This window comes from Tachyglossus aculeatus, chromosome 8 (assembly GCF_015852505.1).
Source record: "Tachyglossus aculeatus isolate mTacAcu1 chromosome 8, mTacAcu1.pri, whole genome shotgun sequence".
NCBI classification, from domain to species: Eukaryota; Metazoa; Chordata; class Mammalia; order Monotremata; family Tachyglossidae; genus Tachyglossus; species Tachyglossus aculeatus.
The window spans coordinates 29,631,893-29,656,221 of record NC_052073.1 but is presented as its reverse complement, the minus strand read 5'-3'; the positions used below and the strand labels follow the sequence as shown (position 1 = coordinate 29,656,221).

Sequence of the window (24,329 nt, the reverse complement as noted above, 5' to 3'; positions counted from 1 at the left end):
TTGACCTCTGAGCTGCTTTTTGGCATCAAGGACCACTCTTTCCTCCTTCTCCAAATCCTTTCAGGGCTTGTTTTTACTGATGCAGTATTACCCTGACCTCTCGGATCTCTTCCTCTCAATCTCAGTTCCTTGTGCAACTCTCATTCCTTGACTGTTGGAATCGCACAAGTCTGTGCTCTGGGGTCCCTACTCTACTTGCTCTAGGCACGCTGTCTCAGGGGGCTAATACACTCACATAACTTCAGCCACCACCTCTCTCTAGACCACTGTTGCCCTGACTCATCATCATCATAACTCCCCCATAATCCCTCACCTCCTCTTGCTTCAAGGGTCTCCACTTGGATGTCCCCTCCGCTGCTTGAACAAAATACTTGTGAAACAACCATTCAGCTTCTCTCCTAAATCTACTCCCTCCTCCTAACCTCACTACCTCAATCAATAACATAATAAGAATAATAATTGTGGTACTGGTTAAGCACTTATTACATGTCAGGCACTGCACTAGCACTGGTGTGGATACAAGCAAATTGTGTTGGACATAGTCCCTGTCCAATGTAGGGTTTCATGGTCTCAATCCCCATTTAACAGGTGAAGTTACTGAGGCACAGAGAAGTGAAGTGACTTTCCCAAAGTTACACAGCAGACAAGTGTTTTGTTTTGTTGTCTGTCTCCCCCTTCTAGACTGTGAGCCTGTTGTAGGGTAGGGACTGTCTCTGTATGTTGCCAACTGTTACTTCCCAAGCACTTAGTACAGTGCTCTGCACACAGTAAGCACTCAATAAATACGATTGAATGAATGAATGAATGAAAGCGGTGGGGCTGGAATTAGAACCCAGGTTCTTCTGACTCTCAGGCCCGTGCTATATCCATTAGGCTACCCTGCCCCAGAAGCCCACAATCTCAGAATCATCCTGGACTCCTTGCTCTTCTTCTTTGTATCTGTTAAGGACTTGACTGTCATTCCACCCTCCACTCCACAGCACCTGTTTAGGTAGCCACAACATTTTTCAAAATATATCTTCCCCTCCAGCCTGTAACCTACTTATAGGCAGGGAACATGTCTACCTAATCTGTTGTATTGTACGCTCCTACAAGCTTAGTATAATGCTCCACAGACAGTAAGGGCTCAATAAATACGATTGATTGATTCTTCAACTTGAACCTTCAATCCACTGCCAGAACAGCCAGGTTCTCCCTTCTCAACAGCTCCTGCAAGTTATCATTTTGGAGCAAGCTCTGGCCATATCACAACTAGACAATTGTTATCAGTCTCCTTGCTGGTTTCCCTGCCACCAGTCAATCAATCCATCGGCGGTATTTATTAAGTGTCTACTGTGTGAAGAACCCTGGACTAAGAATTTGGGAGATTAAAGACTCATTCCATATCCCTTAGGAGCTTACAGTCCCTCTCCTCTACAATCTATATTACATACTGCTGAACAGAAGAATTTCTGTTAGCGTCAACTGGCAGGTCTCTTTCCTCCATTGCTTCTATGGGTTCCCCTGCATCAAGCAAAATCTCACAATTGGTAAAGACTTGACACTAACTCACCCAACTTTGCATATATGCTCTCTTCTCCCACTAGTCCTCAACCCACTCACTACATTCCTCCAATCAGTCAATCAGTGGTACTTACAGAGCACTTGCTGTGTGCAGAGCACTGTACTAAGCAATTGGGAGAGTACAATACAATAGAGTTGGTAGACACGATCCCTGCCTTCAAGAAGCTTACAGTTAGAAGTCAACTTTATTATGGTTCTTCACTCTCAGCCTTCCCACTTCCAGACCCTTGCTTGTGGCTCTTCCCCTGGCTTGGAACTATCTCCTCCCTGTAATCTGGTGGACCACAGACCTCTCCATTTTTCAAAGTCCTCCTGAAAGCCCGCCTCCTCCATCATGCCCTCCCCACTTAATTTCCAGTATCCCAAGTCATATAAACCCATCTGCTATCTCTAGCAACCACCCTTGGCACTTATGAATACATGCTTTATCAACTGTACTTTCAATTCTTTGTTTTGACTACTCTTTTTAAATTTATTTTCCATCTGTCTCCCCCATTAGAGTGAAAGTTTCTGGTGAGAAGGAATGTGTCACTTGTTTATTTGGCCTGACCCAAGGACTTAGTATAGTGCATTTGCACCCAGTGGGTGTCCAATGAACGTTACTACTTATTTCATTAGTAGTAATTATTATTAGGGAAGCAGCATGGCCTAGGGCTTGGAAGTCAGAGGACCTGTTGTTCTAATTTCAGCTCTTCCATTTGTTTGCTGTGTAACCTTGGGCAAGTAACTTAACTTCTCTGTGCCTTAGTTCCATCATCTGTGTATGGGGATTCAATAACTGCTTTCTCTCTTACTTAGACTGCAAGCCCCATGTGGGACCTGATTATCTTGTATCTACCCCACAGCTTAGTAGTGTTTGGCATATGGTAAGTTCTTAACAAATACCACAGTTAATAATTATTATAATTATTACTTTCGCTGCTACTATGACTACTACTACCACCACCAGACATTACCAGTTTAACCCGTGGTTTAATGGTTCTCATATCAAAACCATATAATAATAATAATAATAATGGCATTTAATAAGTGCTTACTATGTGAAAAGCACTGTTCTGAGTGCTGGGGAGGTTACAAAGTGATCAGGTTGTCCCATGGGGGGCTCACAGTCTTAATCCCCATTTTACAGATGAGGTAACTGAGGCACAGAGAAGTTAAGTGACTTGCCCAAAGTCTCACAGCTGACAAGTGGTGGGAGCCGGGATTTGAACCCATGACCTCTGACTCCACTCATTCCACTGAGCCACGCTGCTTCTTCTTCTTATGACGTATCAGTCCTCTAGATTGAAAGCTCATTGTGGGCAGGGAAAGTTTCTATTTATTGTTATAGTGTACTCATTCAAGTACTTAGTACAGTGCTCTGTACACCTGTAAGCACAATAAATATGACTGACTGAATGACGTATGCTAGTAGTACACAAAAAATTCTACTCAGCCTCTATAGAATTAAAAGTCTCTGTTTAAAAATATCTTTCTCCAGTGATTTCTTCAGAGCGGCACTAAGGGCATGTCAATCTTACAGTGAAATGGAAAACAATATCTACCTTAGGTGAAATGGTGTTTCCAAAACATACACAAGAAAATGGAAGATTACAAAGATGTGTATTATGAAATGATTCTGAACCCAGTTGATGAAAATTGTTCAGTTTCAGCAATACTGTCCATCTTTTCTTTAATTTTTATTGTCCATCATATACTTATTGAATTTCCCCAGTATGCACAGCATTTTGCTATAGTTTTCCTAGAATCAGTCTCTGAATCAAGGACCAATGTGGTAGGGCACAGGATCACAAGTGACTGTAGTTTGGGTCCACAAACCCAGGAATCAGAGCCTGCTTTGTTGACCCACAGACCACCGATCTTGTCAAAGGGAACATAAAACTTCAATAAATAGTCTCAGAGAATCAAGATTAATTTGAGACCTTCATTCAGACTCCCCCAAAAATGCTAGGGAGTCGTATGTATGACCCTCATTTTACCTCAGTAAGTCCATTCACTATACTTACTCAGCACCTATTGGGTACAAAGAGCACTGTACAGGATATTTGGGTGAGTACCTATCCTCAATCTAATGAGGGAGCCTGGATGAAAAATACCGGTAATAGCAAGCATGTAGAAAAATGAAATAAATGAAAATGTGAATAAATAAATGGAGTACATAAAGATGAGTGCTTTGGAGGTCCTTTTGGCATGCTATGACCAGGGTTGCTGAAAAGCTCAGTGATGGGCAAAACTGAGCATCTGGTAGATCCAGTGAGAAGCAGCGTGACCTACTGGGTAACTCACAGGCCTGGGAGTCAGAAGGACCCGGGTTCTAATCCTGGCTCCAATGCATGCCTGCTGTGTGACCTTGGGTAAGTCACTTCATTTCACTGTGCCTCAGTTACTTCATCTGTAAAACAGGGATTAAGTCTGTGAGCCTTATGTGGGACAGGGAATATGTCCAATCTCATTATCCTGTATTGACCCCAGCGCTTAGAACAGTGGCTGGCACATAGTAAGCACTTAACAAATAGCTCAGTTATTACTATTATCATTATTATTATTATCCAGATTGCACTCTTTCAGGAGCCAGATGGATGTGAAAAAAATTCAACCTTAGAATCAAGGAGAGACTTATTTTGGGTGTACTTCCCAAAGGGTTTATATAGCAGCATACTGCACCTGAGGGGCACTCAATAAATACCATTACTCCTAGATTAGCCCAAAACAGGATTTTTCTGCTTTGAAAATGGAAACAGAAATGCCTAAGTTAAGCCCATCCTTTTACCCAAAAAACCCTTTCTCCAAAATGTATTTCCCAAAAGTCTCCTTGCTATTTCTATTGTAATGTCTCTGTTGGAATGGTGGTGGAACCTGACAGCAGGTATCATTAGAACCCCAAATTTTGACTGCATTTGCTGCTGCTAGGAAATGGGAATGGATTTGCTCGGGGATTTGTTCAGGGAAATTTATGTCCAGGCTCATTGCTGTCACTGCACATCCTGCTGCTGTTGAATATTTACAATGAAAAGTAAAAATCATTGCAGACCTTATCAAACATGTATTCACTGAAGGATAATAATAATAATAATATATGCTTCATATATGCTTCATAATATTATGCTTCAAAGAGATAGACTTCACTAAAAATGTTCTTTGATATTCCTGGCATTTTGCAGGTTAGAGCAGCACCTGATAGGAATGTCCTAAATTCCACCCCTTGAAATCCATAACAAGATGATTAACCAATGGTTGAAAGTGAAAAATGAAGACAGCCTCACACAAGAGATGAAGGGCCCCTTAGCAAATCAAGAGTTTTTGAGTCAGTCCTAGGCAGATTTATCCTTCATCCAAAAGCTGTTGGTTTTTGACCTGTCATTCCTCTCCTGTCAAAAATCCATTTCGCCTTCAACTTGACAGCACTACTACAACTTCCTGGGCATGTTAAAAACTATTCCCTGGGCAGCCCTATGCGTTCTCATGTCCTCGCTTCCTCAAGATCCACAAATCATCTCTCTCTAGAATTGCACTTCAGCAAGGGCTGAGCATTCACTGTGGTTCAGCTTGGGCTCTCCATCACACTGTAACAAACCCAAATTGGGACGAAATGAAACTCCATCCTGTGAAAATCTTTCTTCCTCTTTCAAGGGGAAAGAACATTCTTCATTCACTGGGGAATGATTCATGCAACTTGGATGTTGCAAAAGAAAGCATTCAGCACACATTTCTGGGTGAGCAAAGCAGAACTCTAATGACCAATTGAAAGGTATTTCATCCATCTTTTTCCTGCTAAAGTTGCATCTCTCCATTCCCTTTTCCAAAAGTCCAGAATTAAAAATTATTTAATTATGTGTCCCTTCTCAATCCTCAAGGCATTTACTGGGCGCTTACTATATGCAGAGCACTATACTAAGTGCTTGGGAGAGTACAATAGAATAGAGTTGGTAGATATGCTCCTTGCCACAGATGCTTACAGTCTAGAGTGGGAGACAGACATTAAAATGAATTACAGGTAATAATAATAATAATAATAATAATAATAATAATAATAACAACTGTGGTATTTGCTAAGCACTTACAATGTAACAAGTACTGTATTAAGTGCTGGCATGGATACAAGCAAATAGGGCTAGACACAGTCCCTGTCCCACATGGGGCTCACAGTCTCAATTTGCATTTTACAGATGAAGTAACTGAGAAACAGAGAAGTCAAGTGACTTCCCCAAGGTCACACAGCAGACAAGTGTCAGAACCAGGTTTAGAACCCACAACCTTCTGACTCCCAAGCTCGTGCTCTATCCACTACACCATTCTGCTTCTCTACGTAGCGCTAGGGGACTGAGGGTGGGGTGAATAAAAGGTACAAATCCAAGTGCAAGGGTGACTCAGAAAGGAGAGGGAGTAGGGGAAATGGGGGCTTATTCAGGGAAGACTTCTTGTAGGAGATGTGATTTCAATAAGATTTTGAAGGTGGGGAAGCCAAGGTATTTTTATAATAGCATATTAGATAATAATGATCATGATTATCATTATGTTTCCTGGAAACTGAAGTCAAAAGTTTGTCGAAAAAAGGTTTGGAACACAACCTGGTATTGGGACTTTTAGTTGGGTCTTTTCTGATTCTACAACCATAGTAACAGTAACAATAATATTATTTAAGTGCTCACTATATGCGAAGGACTGCACTGAGTGCTGAGGTTGATACAAGAAAATCAGGTCATCAGAAACAGTCCCTGTCCCACCTGGGGCACATAGTCTAAGTAGGATGGAGAACAGGCATTGAAACCCCATTTTACATATGATGAAACTTAGGCCCAGAGAAGTTAAGAGACTTGCCCTAGGACTCCCAGCAAGTGAATAGGGGAGCTAGGATTAGAAGTCAGTTCTTATTCCCAGAATTGAATTCTTTCCACTAGGCCATGCTGTGTCTTTAGTAATCTCCGACTCATAGCGAGGCTATGGACACAGTGCTCCTCAAATTCTCCATCTCCATCTGCAGTCATTCTGGTAGCATATCCATAGAGTTTTATTGGTAAAAATACAGATGTTGTTTACCATTGCCTCCTGTGCAGTAAACCTGAGTCTCCGCCCTCGACACTCTCCCATACCGCTGCTGCCCAGCCCAGCTGAGGTTTGACTTGTAGCAGATTGTCTTCCATTCACTAGCCGCTGCCCAAGCTAGGAATGGAATGGGTAAGGCCTCTGCTTGATTCTTCCTCCCATAGTGGAGACTGGAAAAGTACTGAAAACTCTCCAGCCGTGACCCTGAGAGGGGTGCTGTGTCTTTACTACTTTTAAACTCCACTGGGTGAGAGGCCCAGAGTTACTTTTCATTTGGAAGGAGAGGATTCGTTAAATGGCAGTAGTAAGCCCAAATGGAGGAAATTATACATGATTCAGTAATGAGTCTGGTATGGTGCCCAGCTCCTGAAAGAATACTGGCATTGGTTCATGGAATGAAAGTGTGAATTTTAGGGATGAATTTCGGCAGTGTTCATTATCGACTCGGTCACCAGTACACACACACTCACTCAAATATACATAAAATGGCTCCTTAGAGCCTCCTTCTGGCTGAATCACAAAGCCCACCCCCAAGCCAGGCCTATGAGGCAAGGTGATCAAATGATGTTCCCCTGGATCTATGGGATGTATCTACAGGGTGGAAGGTTTGCCAGTTGCCTTTGTGGCAGGGAAAGAGGACTCACCCTACAACCAGTTGACTGTCACAGGGTTAAACCCATTGGCAAACAGGATTTTCTACACACAGACCAGACCTACCCTGTACCTTCATTGCTCCCACCACTTTAGGTATTTTGAAGTCTGTGAAGATTCCACTGAACACATCCACCCTGCCCATTTTTCCCATTCCAGGGGAAAACAACAGGGAGGCTAATGAGTTCTCTCACTCATCTCCTAGCTTTTGGGGATGAAAACAGCCATTAGCGGGCATCAGTTTCCCTCTTATTGCTTCTTCTATGCACCCCACTGGTCTAGGATGTTGGACATGTTACTCATGCTTGATTTCCTCCGTAGAATAAACTCATTCATTCCAACTCTCCTACCGCATGAAAGATTTCTCTATTCCAAATAGAATTTAGAGCTTGCCAAGGGCTACAGCTATGAAATAGATAGGCTTTTTTCCTGTTCTCTCTCTCTCTCTTCAGCATTGTTGTTTTTTTTAAAAAAATTAAAGTATGCATCACACCGGTGAAAACCCTTTACATTGGCAATCCATCTATTACCTACTGTTGGAATCAGACACAGGAGTCGGGACTTTCAATTAGGTCACTGTTTGAGAAAACATCAATCCAAATCTCTTCCAAATATCGATGCTGGGGCTAGGTAGAGAGACACGCCAAATGTGGTTCAGGAAATTAGCAAAGCCAGGTATTATTGTGAATTCCAGGGGGAGACAAAGCTTGGGAGTCAAGGAGTGACTTTTATCTTAAAAAGAAAAGGAAGCAATGGAAGCCTGAGATGAACAGGCTGTCCTTGTTGCTTTAATCGAGAGGGCTTCTAGTGTTCCGGTTTCATTATGAAGAGAACATCATTCGGGGAGAGGAGAGGTCCTTCTCAGGAGTGCTTCTCCCTCTACTCGGGGTTTGGGTGAGTCATTTCACCCCCCTGCCTCAATCTCCCCATTCTGGGGCTAATCATCATCATCAATCGTATTTATTGAGCGCTTACTATGTGCAGAGCACTGTACTAAGTGCTTGGGAAGTACAAATTGGCAACATATAGAGAAAGTCCCTACCCAACAGTGGGCTCACAGTCTAAAAGGGGGAGACAGAGAACAAAACCAAACATACTAACAAAATAAAATAAATAGAATAGATATGTACAAGTAAAATAAATAAATAAATAGAGTAATAAATATGTACAAACATATATACATATATACAGGTGCTGTGGGGAAGGGAAGGAGGTAAGATGGGGGGATGGAGAGGGGGACGAGGAGGAGAGGAAGGAAGGGGCTCAGTCTGGGAAGGCCTCCTGGAGGAGGTGAGCTCTCAGCAGGGCCTTGAAATGAGGAAGAGATCTAGCTTGGCGGATGGGCAGAGGGAGGGCATTCCAGGCCCGGGGGATGACGTGGGCCGGGGGTCGATGGCGGGACAGGCGTGAACGAGGTAATAACATTCATTACATAATTGCTTACTAATTAAGTCCTTTACTAACCTGGCCCTCACTTTCAGGCAACCAATCCATGTTATTTAACCAGCAGTTACTGTGTGCAGATCATTGTTCTAAGTGCTTGGGCGTGCAAGAGAATTGTTACACATATTCCCTGCCCACAAGGAGCTTACAGTCGGTTATTTGTGATACTTCAGGGCTTATAGTTATTCCCTTCTTTTACTGCCTCTACCGATACCAAGGAAAAGCCTTTTTGGAACTCACATGAGAAGGTTTTGATCACTGGGTTGATTCTCCTTGAGAGCAGAGCCTGTATCATCTTCTTTTATAGACTGCTCCCAATTTTATGTGGTGCTCTGGCAGAAACTGCTCAAAATAATGACACTAGAATCATTTTCTCCCTACAAATTCTTAATTCCGAAGTGCCAGGATTGGTGCCTATGTGACATTCCTTCTAGGACACCCCACCACATAATGATTAAATAAAGGCTCATTTATATCAGGAGGAAATTACATCAGAGCAAGGGCTGGGGGGCACTTCTTGGGTGGCTCACTGGATAAAAGATCACTTTGTGACAATATGTGACAGGGTAAATCCTTGTGGGTGATGAACTTCCAATCCAACAAAATTCTAAAACTTCCTTAGCTATTTTAGTCACTTTCACATTATTTAACACTGAGAGAGTGCTTATATTTCCCAACTTGCAATAAATCATCCAATGACATTTATTTTTTTTAATGGTATTTGCAAGAGCCAGGCACTGTGTTAAGCACTGGAATAGATGCAAATGAATCAGGTTGGACACAGTCCATGTCCCACAAGGGGCTCACAACCTTAATAACCCATTTTACAAATGAGGTAATTGAGGCACAGAGAAGTTACTGACTTGCTCAAGTTTGCACTTCAGAGAAGCGGTAGAGCTGGGACTAGAACCTGGGTCTTTCTGATTCCCAAGCCTTTGCTATACCCACTAGGCCATTCTTCTTCTCAAACCCATTTTTTGAATGCTGTGGCCAGAGCACTGTACTTAGCACTTGGGAGAGTACAATACAAGAGAACTGACTGACACATTCCCTGCCCACAAGGAGCTTACAGTCTAGACAGGAAGACAGGCATTAATATGATTAAATAAATTACGGATTATTATATCATTATTATGACACTTGTTAAGGGCTTATTATATGCCAAGCACCATTCTAAGTGCTGAGGTAGATACAAGGTAATCAGGTTGTCCCATGTGGGACTCACAGTCTTAATCCCCATTTTACGAATGAGGTAACTGAGGCACAGATAAGTTAAGTGGCTTGCCCAAGGTCACACAGCAGACAAGTGGAGGAGCCGGGATGGAACCCACATCCTCTGACTCCCAAGCCTGTGCTCTTTTCACTAAGCCATGCTGCTTTTAGGTATTTAAAGTGAACAGGTCCAAGTGCCTAGGTGATGCAGAAGGGAGAGAAGTAGCATGGTCTAGAGAAAAGAGAAGCAGCATAGCTTAGTGGATACGGCACAGGCCTGGGTGTCAGAAGGACCTGGCCTCTAATCCTGACTTCTCCATTTGCTGTGTGAACTTGGGCAAGTCACTTAACTTCTCTGTTCCCTCATCTATAAAATGGGGATTAAGAATGTAAGCCCCATATGGGACATCATGGTCTGTGTCCAACTTGATTAGCTTTTATCTATCCCACTTTTTAGTAAAGTGCTTGGCATGCAGTAAGCGCTTAGCCAGTACCATAGAAAAATGAAAAACGAGACGGAGTAGTGTAAATGAAGGGTTAGGCAGCACTTGGGGGACTGTTATTGTTCTGGGGATAGATTCTGTGACTGAAACATGTCAAAAGCAGAACTCCTCATCTTCTAGCTCAAGCCCTGTCCCCTCTGACTTTCCCATCACTGTAGACAGCACCTCCATCCTCCCTGTCTCACAAGCAGGCATTACTCTCAACCAACTCAATCAATCCACACATTCAATCTGTCACCAAATCCTGTTAGTTCCATTTTCACAAAACCACTAAAATCCGTCCTTTTCTCTCCATCCAAACTGCGACCATGTTAATCCAAGCACTCATCCTATCCCACCTTAATTACTGCATCAGCCCCCTTGCTGACCTCCCTGCCTCCTGTCTCTCCCTACTCCAGCCCATACTTCACTCTCCTTCCTGGTAGTCCATCTCTCCCCACTTCTCCAGAACCTCCAGTTGTTGCCCATCTACCGCCACATCGAATCGAAAACCTTTACCATTGACTTTAAAGCACTCAATCACCTTGGCCTCTTCTATCCTGTCTTGCCAATCTCCTACTATGACCCAAAATGCTCACTTCATTCCTCTAATACCCACTTGATTACTGTACCTCAATCTTGTCTATCTTGTTACTGACCCCTTGCCCACATCCTGCCTCTGGCCTGGAACTCTCTCCCCTTTCATATGTGACTGACCATAAATCTCCCTACTAACAAAGCCTTAGTAAAATTGCTCCCTCAACTAAGCCTTCATTTCATCTTCACCCACTCCCTTCTGCATCTTGGATTTGTACCCTTTTATTCACCCCTCCCTCAGCACCACAGCACTTACAAACATATCCATAATGTATTTAATTATATTAATGTCCATCTCCCCCTCTAGATTTTAAGCCCCTCGTGGGTAGGGAATGTGTTTACCAACACTGTTGTAATGATATTCTCCCTTACACTTACTGCAGTGCTCTGCACACAATAAGTGTGTAATAAATCAACTGATGGACTGAATGACAACTTTACGTATTTAAACATGAACTCCAATATATTTCAAAATAATAATAATGGCTTACAAGCACCAAGCACTGTACTACTAAGTGCAGGGGTAGGTAAAGAATTATCAGGTCAGGTGCAGTCCCTAGCCAATAGTCAGAGCATCAGTAGGAGGGAAAATGGATATTGAATCTCCATTTTGCAGGGGAGAAAACTGAGACAAAAAGAAGTCCAACAGCAGGCAAATGGTGTAGCTACAAATAGAAACCAGATCTCCTAATTCACAGTCCCTTACTCTATCCACTAGACCATGCTGCTTTTCTCAGTTCCATTGTTCAGGGACTGAATGGAGGTCGATCAGAATGGGCTTTTTCTGCCATTGGATTCTATTTTATGCCTGGAATTTATTTTGTTGGTACAATTTGTGACAGCAATCAGCCTTTGTTGTTTGTAGTTCTTAAATTTCTGGAGGCTGCTCTTCCAAACTGTTGGATGATGAATCACCACTGAAACGTGACCAGAAATGTTCAGGAACAGGGAAGGAAATCAGGACAACAGAAATGAAATGTAAATACTCTTGATTCCAGCCTCTCCACCTAAATCCAGCCTTCACCAGGCTAGTAGGTGGGGGGTGGGGACTTCCATAGAGTGCCTATCCCAGATTGGTAGAGAAAAGGAGTTTCATGACCCTCTCTCTCTTCTGCCTATCTCTCTACCCTCTTTTCTTTTCTGTCAGAGCACTGTACAAAGTGCTTGGAAGAGTACAATAATAAAGAGTTAATAATAATAGTAGCATTTATTAAGTGCTTACTATGTGCAAAGCACTGTTCTAAGCGCTGGGGAGGTTACAAGGTGATCAGGTTGTCCCCTGGGGGGCTCACAGTCTTAATCCCCATTTTACAGATGAGGTAACTGAGGCACAGAGAAGTTAAGTGACTTGCCCAAAGTCACACAGCTGACAAATGGTGGAGCCGGGATTTGAACCCATGACCTCTGACTCCAAAGCCTGCGCTTTTTCCACTGAGCCATGACATGATCCCTGCCCTCAAGGGGCTTACAATCTTTAATAATAATAGTACTTATTTGTTAACCTCTTATGATGTGCCAATCAATCAATCAATCGTATTTAATGAGTGCTTACTGTGTGCATAGCACTGTACTAAGTGCTTGGGAAGTACAAGCTGGCAACATATAGAGACAGTCCCTACCCAACAGTGGGCTCACAGCACTGTACTACACACTGGGATAGATCAAAGATATTTAGGTCGGAAACAGCCAACTGGGGGAAGACAGATATTGAAATAAATAGAGGTAAGAGCAGAGTATATGGGTTTTTTATGGTATTTGTTAAATGCTTACTAAATACCAGGCACTGTTCTAAGCTCTAGGGTAGATATAAGGTATTCAGGTTGGACAAAGTCCATGTACTCTACGGGGATTATATCTGTCATAATCCCAATTTTACTGATGAGGTACTTGAGATACAGAGAAGTAAAGTGACTTGTCCAAGTTCACACAGCAGACAAATGGCAGAGCCAGAACTGGAACCCAGGTCCTTCTGGCTCCCAGGTCCATGCTCCAGAGTATATAAGTAATCTGGGGTGGGGATGGGAGAGTATCAAAGTGCTTAGTGGTTCAGACCTAAATGCATAGGAAACACAGAAGGGAAAGTACAGCCCCACAGCACTTATGAACATATCCAAAGTGTATTTTAATGTCTCTCTCTCTGGACTCCTTGTGGGAAGGGATCATGCCTACCAACTCCATTGTATTGTGCTTTCCTGAATGTTCAGCTCAGCGCTTTACACACAGGAAGCCCTCACTAAAATACCACTGATTTCCCTCTCAGTGTCACACCTGGAGAGTTTCTAGTACTCTACCAGTCTCTGCTATGGGAGGGAGAGTCAAGCCTACCTATTCCGTTCTTAGCTTGGCTTGTGGCTCGCGAGTGGAAGGAAATCTGCTACAAGTCAAAACTCACCCATTCTGGGCAGCAGCAGCACAGGAGAGTGTCGATGGTGGAGACTCTAGTTTACTGCACAGAAGGAGGCAATGGTAAATCACGTGGCATTTTTACCAAGAAAACTCTATGGTTACACTACCAGAACGATTGCAGGTGGAGAGCGGGGCATTCTGGGAGAAATGCATCCTCGGTGTCGCTCTGGGTCGGCGATGACTAGCTGGCATAAGACTAGATTGATCTATTGATAGAGTCAAGTGATGCCCGCTGAAGGGATGGGGGTCCTGCAGCGGGCATGAAGACTTGGTTCCACCAGGTGCCAAGGTGGCATCAGCAACATGGGACAACATGCTCCACAAGCACATATCTGTAATGTAATTTATTGGTAATTATTTATTCATATTACTAGCTGTCTTTCCCTCTAGACTGTGAGCTCACTGTGGGGAGGGAATTGTCTTTTTCTTGTTACATCTTATGCTGCCAAAGTGCTTAGTAGAGTGCTTTGCACACAGTAAGTGCTCAACAAAGATGATTGAATGAATGAATGAAAGTGCATGGCACACCACCTCTGCAGCTACAGCACACCCATGCACCTCAGAGGGATCATCAATTGAAACCCTCATAATGTAGTTGTGCTGGGACTGTAATGTAACATTATGATTCCTCAAAGTGTGTAGAGTATTGTACTGAGCTCTTGGGAGAGATTGTTACAGTTGAGTGGTACACACAATCCCTGACCACAATGATGATGATGGTATTTGTTAAGTTCTTACTATGTGCTATGCACTGTTTTAAGCGCTGGGGTAGATACAAGGTAATCAGGAGGTCCCACGTGGGCCTCAGAGCCTTAATCCCCATTTTACAGATGAGGTAACTGAGGCACAGAGAAGTGAAGTGACTTGCCCAAAGTCACACAGCTGACAAGTGGCAGAGCCAGGATTAGAACCCCTGACCTCTGACTCCCAAGCCCAGGCTCTTCCCACTAAGCCACGCTGCTTCCTACAAGGAGCCTAATGTCTTATGGTGGAGGTTGGGGGTAAGACATTAAAATAAATTACAGATAGGGGAATGGCAGAGTTTAAGGATAAGTACGTAAGTGCTATTAGGATGGGGTGAATGTCAAAGAGCTTATTGGCACCAACCCAAGGGCATGGGTGGCACAGACAGGAGGGCAAATTGGGATGGGAAATGAGGGATTGGTCTGGAATGCCTCTTAGAGTTGTGACTTTAAGTTTATTATGGGCAGGGAGTGTGTCTCCTAATTCTGTTGTCTTGCATTCTCCCAAACTCTTAGAACAGAGTTCTGGACATAGTAAGGGCTCAATACCATTGATTGACTGATTGTAATTTAGGAATTTACACTTGCCAATGTGACTCAGCCACTTCTGACTGCTTTTCCAAGGGCACCTTTGGCCTCTAGCCTCCAAAGCGCAACCAGGAGGTATGTCAGCCACTGTGCTGTTGATAAATTAAAATCACTGGGTAAACTGACTGAAGCCCATTGAAAAAAATCATAAAATCACATCTGTCTCGATGTGAGAAATAATAGAGCCCTCCTTTTATCATGCATTTCACATTCTGGTTGTCTTTACCATCTCCAACCAATTTAGTCATACTTTGCCTACAGTTCTTTTCTAGGGAACAAATATAATTTAGTAGGTGGTTTTCCCTATAGTTTTAAGTCACTGGCTCATTTATTTCCTTCTGTACTCTGAAACTGTACATTTCCCTCCTTGTGATGGAGGATTGCCAACTGCCAAATCCTTTCCAACCAACTTAGGCTCTGACTTGGAAATTCTTTCCTGAAGAGCATTTAGTTCCCATGACAGCTGCTTCAAATGTAGTCTAAATATCTCCAAGTAATCCTGAGAATGAATTCTGCAGTCATGTTAGAGGCAATAATTCATATAAGTGTGTTCTTTCCTGCTCACAAATTTCTGGTGATGGTGACAGATTGTGGATTGTATCATCTGGGTTCATTTTTAAGTGCATTCACAACATGAACCTTTAAAGGGTAGAGTCTCTAATATAATAATAATCAGAATCAGCTCGTTGTTGGGTAGGGACCGTCTCTATATGTTGCCAACTTGTACTTCCCAAGCGCTTAGTACAGTGCTCTGCACACAGTAAGCGCTCAATATGATTGATTGATTAAAGAGTGCTTAGTACAGTGTTCTGCACAAAGTAAGTGCTCAATAAATACCAGTGATTGACTTGAGCCTGGGGCGAGTTGGAAATGGTGTGCGATTTGATTAACCTGCACTACTCCAGTGCTTGGAACAAAGTGCTTAATAAATACCATTATTATTGTGACTTCTAAAAAGTCCATAGTACAGTGATCCATACAAAATAAGTGCTCAATAAATACCATTGATTTATTTCCTGAATCTCTTGGTTGAGAGTGATGATTAATGATGACTGGGAAGTTGAGCCCACTTCTCCTGAGTCTGGGTCCCATAGTAGATTGGGTTTTGAGTTTCTGGGTTGAGCTTTGAGTTACTCCCACTGGGAACACCACAGCATCACATCACACTAAGTCATGGAGCAAATGATAGCTAGAGCTACTGTTTTTCCACTTTGTTTTCCTTAACGAGTCCCTCATTGGTATAGTACTCTAATTACAAAGAAATGGCAAATAATCGTGGGAGAGATAGGGAAAGAAAGGAAGATTTAGGAATAAATCAGTGGCAAATCTGGACAATAAGCAGCTAAGCATCAGACTGTTTAATGCATATCCTTGTAGTCATTTCTGAAAGTCTAATTTTTTAGGGTATTTATGAAGTACTTACTACCTAAGGGGTGCTAAATTCAAGATGATCAGACACCACTCCTGTTCCACGTGGGTCTCACGATCCAAGAGGTAAGAAGAGCAAGTTCGGAGAAGCAGATAAGCTTGAGCCTGGAGTAAGAAGGACCTGGGTTCTAATCCTGGTTCCATTTTGTCTGCTTTGTGACCTCGGGCAAATCACTTAACTTCTCTGTGTCTGTTACCTCATGTGTAAAATGGGAATTAAAGCTGTGAACCCTATTTAGGATACGGACTGTGTCCAACCTGACTGTATCTACTCCAGCGCTCAGGACAGTGCCTAGTGCATAATAAGCGCTTAACAAATGCCATGTGTAAATTAAAAGGTGTCTTCTCAGCATTTTTCAGATGAGGTAACAGGTGCAGGGAAGTTAAGGGACTCTTCTAAAGTCACACAGCAGGACAGTAACAGTACAGTGGCTGAGCTGGGACAAAGACCCAGATTTTCTAGTAGCCAGGAAGTCGGGGTAGAGTTCTGTTCAGGCTCAGGTTCCAACAGCCCACAGAGATAATAATAATAATTGTGGCATTTGTTAAGCACTTACTGTGTACCAGGCACTGTACTAAGCACTGAGGCGGATACGAGCAAATTGGGTTGGGCACAGTCCCTGTCTCACACCAGAATCACAATCTCAATCCCCATTTTACAGATGAGGTAACTGAGGCCCAGAGAAGTGAAGTGACTTGCCCAAGGTCACACAACAGACAAATGGCAGAGCCGGGATTAGAAACCATGACCTTCTGACCCCCAGGCCCACGCTCTATCCACTTCACCAGGCTGCTGAACTTGTCCAGTCAGAATTAGGACAAGGAGATGCTAGGCTGAGTATATTTCACAGAGAACTTCAAAAGTCCATGCCTTGGCAGACATCTGAGGCAATATGGTCCCTAGAAACAATTCTTTCCATTTTTCCTAAGGCTTTTCTAATACCTGAACCTCCTGTCCTTCCAAAAGTTGAAGAACTAATGAACATCCCATACTTCTATTTCCTATTTAAAACAGTTATTTTAGCACTTTGTGATTTCCTTCGGTGGTGACATATTCAGGTTTCTAGCCCTTTTTTTCCACTTCTGGGACACAGGACAGTTCTAGAAGTTTAGGCATAAAAAAGGAATATGGAAACTGTGGATTCTGGCCTAAACCAACCAGCACTGTGACCTTGGTCAAGCTGCTTAGGCCACTCCAATATTTGCTCCAAAAGTGGTTCCAATATTTGCAAAATAAGGAAAATGATATTGACCTAATTTCCGGAGATGTTGTTTGCATTAATTAATTAATGAATGTTCGGCAGTCTGAAAATGCCAGTGCTAAATGTTCAGTGTTATCATTTTAGCCTCTCTGGTTTCAGAACAGGGAAAAAAACTACAGCCATGCAGTTCTAAAATGGATAATAGCATTGATTTTGTGCCAAGAGGAAACAGAATATGTTCATGGAATAAACAACAGCTGCTCCCATATAATGGGGCTTTGGAGGTTAAAGCCTAGCTATGGATTTAATCACAGTGCAGGAGAGGGAGATGGGAAATCTTACTTTGTCCAAATAGATAATCCCATCCAGATTGCTTCCTGAGTATGAGGTGTATCCTCAGGAGAAGGTTCACGTCCTGTTTTAGTGGCTATAATGTCCCCTCATCGTCATTAGGGGACTGAGGTTTGTGTTGCCTTCTGTGAGTAAAGCATTGTGCTAGGCTCTCCAGGACCCAGCAATTGTAGATGATGACCTCAGCAGAGCAGGTGGCCAAAGGTTGGCAAATGGCTTTTTTTCTTAATGTTATTTGTTAAACTCTTACTTTGTACCAGGCACTGTACTAAGCACTGAGATAGGTACAAATTCATCAGGTTGGAAACAGTCCCTGTCCCACATTGGGCTCATGGTCTTAATCCCCATTTTACAAATGAGGTAAGTGAGGCACAGAGAAATTAAGTGACTTTCCTAAGGTCATGCAGCAAACAAAGTAGTGGAGTTGGGATTAGAACCCGGGTCCTCCTGACTCCCAGGACCATGTTCTGTCTTCCTCGGGCTGATGGGGATGTCTGTCTCCACAGATATTGCCGTTGACTCGCAGCCTCACTATCCCTTCTGCGTTAACTCTGGACTTGGATCTGTGTCCTTCGGACATAACCCCACAACACTCACATACATATCTTTAAATTATATACTATAAATTATGTATTTATATTAATATCTGTCTCCCACTCTAAACTGTAAGCTCATTGTGGGATTGGAGCAGGTCCACTAATTCTGTTGTACTGTACTCTCCCAAGGACTTAGTTCAGTGCTGTACACATAGTAGGCACTAAATAAATACCAATGATTGATTGATCTAACAAGTCCTAAGAGATTCCACTCAGAACTAATGGGACAGAAAATGGAGTCTTGTAGGTCTTTAAGACTGTTCCCCCTCAACTCCTGCCCCTCTTTAAACCTCCTATCCCCTTTTTGCCCCCATATTTAAAATGAAAAGTTGGCCTTTATGGATGGCTTCCCTTTTGTTGCCCTTAAGGAATCTAAAAAGCATGTGAGGTGAACAGCTGTAATGCTCTATTAGAGTTCATCCTCCATAGAAATAGAATATTATGTATCTTTACACATTGATTATTATTATTTATCATTATTATTCTTATACTTGTTAAGCACTAACTGTGTGTCAAGCACTGTTCTAAGCACTGGGGAAGGTAACAACTATACAAGTCAGACACCATGTGGTCAGCAGGTCCATATGGGGCTCATAGTTTTAAGTAGAAGGGAGAACAGGTATTGAATCATACTTTAACAGTTGAGGAAACTGTGGCACAGATAAGTTAAATGACTCGCCCAGATATGTTTCATGCTCCCCTTTATCTTAAAGAAAGAAAAAACACCCTAGGCAATCAATTAACCCTCTCAGGACCATACTTGGAGAGTTTCCAGTACTCTACCAGCTTCGACTATGGGAAGGAGAGTCAAGCAGAGGCATACCCATTCCATTCCTAGCCTGGGCAGCAGCTAGCAAGTGGCAGACAATCTGCTACAAGTCAAAACTCATCTATACTGGGCAGCAGCTGTATGGGAGAGAGTCAAGAGTGGAGACTCAAGTTTACTTCAGAGAAGGCAATGTTAAACTACTTCCGTATTTTTACCAAGGAAACTCTATGGATAAACTATCAGACTGATTGCAGATGGAGAGTGGAGTGTCCTGGGAGAGATGTGTCCATGGAGTCGCTATGGGTCAAAGAAGACAACAGCATAAGACAAGAGAAGACAGATGAATGGTCTATTGACACAGCTAACAGAAGAACAAAAAATGAGCCCTGTAGGAGCAGAGATCCAGCTAATTGCTACTACCCTGGTACAAGTTCAGATCTTTCTTTCATCTAGACTACTGCATCCCCCTCCTTGGGATCTCCCAGACTTCAATTTCACCCACTCCAAATCTGTACTACACGATGCTGTGCAGATCATTCACTCATTCAATCAATTATATTAATTGTGTGCTTCTTGTGTGCAGAGCACTGTGCTAAGCACTGTGATTTGAGAGCACAGCTGAACAATAAACACAATCCTTTCCCACAATGAGTTTACAGTCTAGAGCAGAGACAGCTATTAATATAAATTACAGATATGTATATAAATGATGTCAGGCTGGGTGGGGGATGAATAAAGGGAATAATTCAAGGTGACGCAGAAGGGAGTGGGAGAAGTGGAAAGGAGGGCTTAGTCAGGGAAGGCATCTTGGAGATGTGTCTTCAATAAGGCTTTGAAGTGAGGGAGAGTAATTTTCTGTTGGATTTGAGGAGGGAGGGGGTTCCAGGCCAGAGCAGGACATGGGCAAGGGGTTGGCGGTGAGAACGCCTTCCTGAAGTTTCTTCACTAAGCCCACATCTCTCTTCAACACCTTCCCCTGGTTTCCTGTATATCTCCCCATCAGAGAGAAACTCTTCATAATTGGCTTCAAGGCTGTCCACCAAGTCGGTACTTATCTATCCGCTTTTTTTTTTTTTTACTTGTTATTCCCTAACTCACTCTCTTCATTCCTTCCCAGCTAGATGTAGCTTGCTCTTGTCTCTCCCACCTCCATCCTCTAGTTTGTGCTGTTTCCCTAGCTTGGAACTCCCTCCCCATGTCTGAGAAACTATTGGTCGTCCCACATTCAAATCCTTCCTAAAAATCCCACCTCTTCTAACAAGTCTACCCCCATTCATTTCCCAGCACTCCAACCATCTCTAGCACTTATGAACTAACATATAATCGCCCTCAGCACTTATATATATATATATATATATATATATATGTACTTCATTATTATTTTGTCCAGTCTAGCTGTAGATATTTTTATGTTTGTCTCCACCCTTAGATGGTAAACTCCTTGTGGTCAGAAACATATCTCTTTGTTACTCGGTACTTGTCAAATTCCAAAACTGGTACCTAAACAGAAATCCGTATCTTGCCATGTAAAGCCTGCCTCCCACCTAACATTTCTGTCACTGTAGACAGCACTGCCATCCTCCCTGTCTCACAAGCTTGTAACCTTGGCATAATCCTCCACTTACCTCTAGCATTCAACCTACATATTCATTGTCACCAAATCCTGTCAGTTCAACCTTCAAAACTTCATTAAAATCTGCTGTTTTCTCTCTAAACTGCTCCCACATCAATTTAATATAAGCACTTATCCTATTCCACCTTGATTACTGCAACAGACTTCTTGCTGACCTCCCTGCCTCCTGTCTCTCCTTATTCCAGTCCATATTTCACTCTGCTGCCCAGATCATTTTTTACAAAATTGTTCAGTCCATGCTTCCCCACTCATCAAGAACCTCTACCTTTCCATCACCACATCAAACTCCTTACCAATTGGCTTTAAAACATTCAGTCACCTTGTCCGCTCATTCAATTGTATTTATTGAGTGCTTACTATGTGCAGAGCACTGTACTAAGCGCTTAGGAGAGTACAATTTAACAATAAACGGACACATTCCCTGCCCACAACAAGCATACAGTCTACCTTACCCTGCCACTTTCCTACTATAACACAGCTCACACACTTCACTTCCTCAATGCCAACCTACTCACTGTACCTCGGTCTCATCTATCTCTCTGCCAACCTCTGGCCCATGTCCTGCCTCTGACCTGGAACAACCTCCCTCTTCATATTTGACAGATGATCATTCTCCCCATCTTCAAAGCCTTATTAAAGGCACATCTTCTCCAAGAGACCTTACCTGATGAGGCCATTTCCTGTTCTCCCACTCCCTTCTGCATCACTCTTGCACTTGGATTTGCATCTTTTTATTCACCCCTCTCTCAGACCCACAGCACCTTTATACACAACCATAATTTAATTAATAATATGATTAATTACATAGCGATAATTTATTTATATTAATGTCTGTCTCCATCTCTAGACTGTAAGCTCACTGTGGGTAGGGAAACTGTCTACCAACTCTGTTATATTATACTCTCCCAAGCACTTAGCATTGTGCTCTGCACGAGTAAACACTCAATAAATATGATTGATTGAACAAATGCCTAGTACAGTGCACTGCAGCAAGTGGACATTCTATGAATACTACTAGGAGAAATTTGGGGGCAATATGTGGGCCCCAGATATGTTGGGTGAGGAGCTCTAGATTTAAGAAATGTTTTTCTTCTTTCATTCCCCTCGCTTTTCTCTTCAGAAATTCTCTTTTCCTCTAAAGCTTAGGAACTACTCAGCATAGTAGGCTGGGGAACTTGAGTTTCGTGATGAATCCTGAACTTCATTCTCCCCTATTTGGAAGATCAATCAATCAAACAAAGGTACTTACTGAGTGCTTACTATGTGTAGATCACTGTACTAAGTGTCTCAACATAACAGAGTAAGTAGAATATCCCCTGCCCAAAACAACCTTACATTCAAGAGGGGGCTGCATGAATTGAGCACAATGAGATCACCCGGGGTCTAGGTGCTGGACACACCACCCCATTTTATTGTATAATACCCTTTGTTCCTTCAGCCTTATGTACAAAGGATCCCATATAAGAATGACTAGACACATGGAGTCCCTCCTTCGACATTGACTTAAGCTACCCCATACCTGAAATTACATGACCATCATAGTGGGGGAGAACAGAGTTCTATGATTAATAATAATGGTCCATCAATCAATATTATTTATTGAGTGCTTACTGTGTGCAGAACACTACACCATGCATTTGGGTGCATACAACAGAGTTGGTAGATACATTCCCTTCCCACAGGAGCTTAATGAATTTTCATAATTCTTTCTTCTATTTCAAAAAAGGAAAAGGCCAGCCTAGGGAATGATGACCCAATCATTTGCTTATGACCCAATCCATAAGGAGAGATCCCACTGCCACTCCACCAAAATAGTATGACCACCATTCAATCAGGATGCGTCTCTCTCCTGATTCCTGTTCTCATGACAGTTGTCCTAGATGCCCAGAAGGATCAGCAGGAAATCTCTACATCTCACACACTTGGACCAAGCTGATAGAGGCAGACTGAACAGAATAGGATGGGGAGAGATGCCAGTTTGGAACGTGATGCTAACTGTTCTGCACCTTCCTCACCCAGTGGCTGTAGCCACTCAGGAGCTAAGGGTAGAGGGAGAGAAGAGGTTGACCTCTCCATTAGCCCTGGGTTTATGACCCCATTTTCTACTCACTGAGTCTCCCCAGATGTGCCTTGGGAGATGAACTAACCTGTTTAACATTCAGATTTGGCCCAAACACACTCTGAGGCCACTTAGTCACTAACCACGGGTGTGGGGAAGGATGATTCCGCAAAGACATGCCTATCAGAGGGGCAACATTAATACTGCTTGCAGAACCCCCCCCCACCCCAAAACTGATCTAAAAGGGCACGAATTTGGCAGATGTTATGAAACGGCATGGACTATCTAGTGCATTTTCTGAGCTAGGGAACAGAATCATGCTGGTGGCAGCTTTATAAGGAAGGTTCTTTGATGGGCAAATAGATAAACATATTCACATACCCTACACGTGTGCAGTCATGTGCATCCAAATTTTTAAATATACATTCTATGGCCTTTTGCAGACAGTGATGACAGGTGGTAAATTTGCAGTGGCCTACAAGATCTGTTCTAAAAGGAGGCATTTATTTCATTTGCTTCCAGGGACTAAATAGCCTTCAAGTGCAGGATAGGATGCAGTTTCAGTACTGGGGAGAAATCTGTCTCAGTTGCCACTAAGTGTAGAAATGAAAAATTATGTAGGCTGTGCATGTACTCTAGCAGGAGTCCTGGATAGATTTGCTTAAAATAGTGGTAGAATGTTCTCCGTCTCACCTGAGGCAGTCCCATAGAAATGGGCTCTGGATGTGTGCCAGCTCAGAAAATCAGATGTGGTTCCTGATGATGATGATGGTATTTATTAAGTGTTTAACTAGTGCCAGGCACTGTACTGAGTGCTGAGGTTGATACCAGAAAATTGGGTTGGACATGGTCCCTGTCCCCTGTTGGGCTCACAGTCTCAATCCCCATTTCACAGATGAGGTAACTGAGGCCCAGAGAAGTGAAGTGACTTGCCCAAGGTCACGCAGCAGACAAGAGGCAGAGTCGGGATTAGAACTCATGACCTTCTGACTCCAAGGCCCGGGCTCTAGCCATTAGGCCATGCTGCTTCTCAACCTACCCAAAGGGAGCGTATCTGCAGTGTGGTCGTTATAGAGGAGGAGGATGGTTAACCCGCTTGTTCATCATCCCAGGGAAGCACATGGCAGACTTTGGCCTAGAAATCTTCTCTGGAGAGTTCTCTTTCTGGTCCTTCCCTGCTATCCTCATCCCCTTCCCTCCTCCCTCTCTCCCTTCAATCCAGCCCTAGGGTGGGGAAGCATATACAGTTGCCCTAGGAAGCTAGGTGGTCCTATGGTGAATAGACAAGAGTGGGTACCATTGTTCTCCTTCCCACCCATCTTGTTTCCTAGAAGCAGTGTGGCCTAATGGAAAGGGCACAAGCCTGGGGAGTCAGAGGACCTCTGTCTGTCTGCCTCCCCCTTCTAGACTATGAGCCCATTGTTGGGTAGGGACCGTCTCTATATGTTGCTGACTTGTACTTCCCAAGCACTTAGTACAGTGCTCTGCACACAGTAAGCGCTCAATAAGCACAAATGAGTGAATGAATCAATAATCCTGACTCCACTATTTGCCTGCTGTGTG

At 43.1% G+C, this 24,329-nt stretch overlaps 1 protein-coding gene and 1 non-coding gene across 6 annotated transcripts in view; both read right to left on the bottom strand.

Annotated features, from left to right (window-relative positions):
- The window catches only part of PTPRT (protein tyrosine phosphatase receptor type T), a 700,314-nt gene that overhangs the window by 389,252 nt on the left and 286,733 nt on the right, over positions 1-24,329 (bottom strand). The gene's annotated exons all lie outside the window — the stretch shown is intronic.
- Positions 6,682-6,820, bottom strand: LOC119931865. Its single transcript, XR_005452172.1, has one exon. It is a non-coding gene; the product is annotated as a small nucleolar RNA SNORA7 (small nucleolar RNA).